This window comes from Cibotium barometz, chromosome 1 (genome assembly GCF_041138505.1).
Source record: "Cibotium barometz isolate CiBa-2024 chromosome 1, ASM4113850v1, whole genome shotgun sequence".
Lineage (NCBI taxonomy): Eukaryota > Viridiplantae > Streptophyta > Polypodiopsida > Cyatheales > Cibotiaceae > Cibotium > Cibotium barometz.
Window position 1 is genome coordinate 27,151,105 of NC_141046.1, and position 2,013 is coordinate 27,153,117.

Sequence of the window (2,013 nt, forward strand, 5' to 3'; positions counted from 1 at the left end):
GCTAAAGAAGGAGGGACTGTTTTCTTCTTGCACATGGCAAATGTTGCACAAGCTCTCTATTTCTCTAGGGAACTTACAGGGTGTGAACTGAATATATCAACATAGTAGGAATGAACAATAGACAGGTTTCTACTATAGATTCAGCAATTTTACCATTCCCATCCCTTAGCATCGGCGGGACCAAGTCTTTCTCCTTCTTTTTCTTCAGGCAATTAAATGTTTCCTTGTTAGGCCTATCTCCTTTCCCTACGCACCATTTGTGAAGGAAGAGCTATAGCTTGCTGAATTCTATGTCTTCTCCCCTTTTTAAAGCTACTTTTAACTCTAAAAACTTTGATTGACTAGCTAAGTTCCCCTGATTCACTTCCTTCTCCACCCTTTCAAGTTCCTGAAGAACTGCTTTCTTTCTGGCTGCTCTATATCTGTCTCTCTAAATTTTGGAGTCTCTGAGCATCTTTTGAGCCTGCCCAATGGCTTGGGACCAAGCTCTTGCAGGGGACTGTTGAGAGAGAAACGACTCATATAAGATCTTTTGAATCCCTTCTTGAATCAATGGTAGGTTAAACAAGGAAGGGAGTGTACACTCAAACCTACTTTGGAGATTCTCCTTTTTTATGAGCAAAGTTCCTGATGAGGTAGTTCTGGGTTGAGAGGGGGATTCTGCCACGCGGTTGAAGGGCGAGAGTCTTCTTGAATAGGTAGAGGGGAATGAGATGTTCCAGCCCCACCGGTGTCCTTAGAGACCAGGCTTGGGAGCTTCTCTTCTTCAGGAGTTAGGGCATTTCTTGGGGGATCCTCACAGAAATCCATTTGATCGATTTCTTTTTGAAATCTACTAGTAAAATGAGACTGTGAATCCTGAACCACCTCATCCTCATCTGATGATTTCAGATCCTCATCATCTGGAGGTGTAGGATCCGCAACATCCACAAGGAGGGAGTGAATCTATTATTATTCCTCATACGAGCTGAGGGCTTATTAGATGGGGGTCTAGGACCTTTCCCCTTTTTTTGAACAGTATGAAACCCATCTTGATCTGAGTCATCTGATTGGGGTTTCTTACTGTCTTGGGCAAGAGGGGTTCTTGAGAGGGCAGTTTCTAATGAAGGGCCCTGACTTGTTGCAATGAAAGCATGCATTTGGTAGATTTTTGAATAGAATAGGCTGAACCATGTTGTGATTAAGGTCAAAGTTGATTGTGATCTCATCAAGGAGTTATGAGTTCAAATCTGCTTCAACAAGAGCTTGTGGGTGCCACCGGGGTTTCATATTAGACAACGGTCTTTGACCAAGAAGTTTTCCTATCAATTCCACTATATACTTTAATAGAGGGCGTAGGTGAAGGGGAAGGTCTGGGAGCTCTACCCACACAGGGAATCTTGACGGTTTAGGCCCATTTGGAGAAAATTTAGGGTGCCAGTGGAACAGGGACAGCGGAGTGTTCCTATTCATCCACTGTCCTGCTCCTAAGATATTGAGAGTCATCTCTGCTTCTTTGAAAAGGAAGCAATAGTAATTATTTGGTAGGAACTAGATATGTTCAATTTCTACACCCCTAGGAACCCAATTTGCCCTAACCCAGCCTCTAAGGACATCCACAGGTGGACGAGGGCCATGACATAAAGCTATTAGGGTATGGGACTGGTAAACCATAAGCCAATCATGCACCAAATTCATGGGCAAAAAGACGAATGGTTTACCTTTTGTACTGCAATTGCCTTCTTGCTCAACACTTAGACTGCCGTCTCCTTCTTGATTGACAATCTTAGTTTGCAATCCTCCGTCGGGACTGGGTCTTTGTGGAGCAGCGTCAGAAGCCGATCGACCTCCTTCTCTTCCCAAAAAATGTTCTCCATAGACTGCATGGGCTTCTTGTTGTTTGGGGGGGGGGGACGAAGGTTCCACCTGGTCGCGTCTCTGGGGAGGAAGATGCCAATGCTCCTTTACCCTAAGTAAGGAGGGATGTAGGTGGCACACGCTGTAAGGACTCTAGGGGCAGGAGGCTTCCATCGC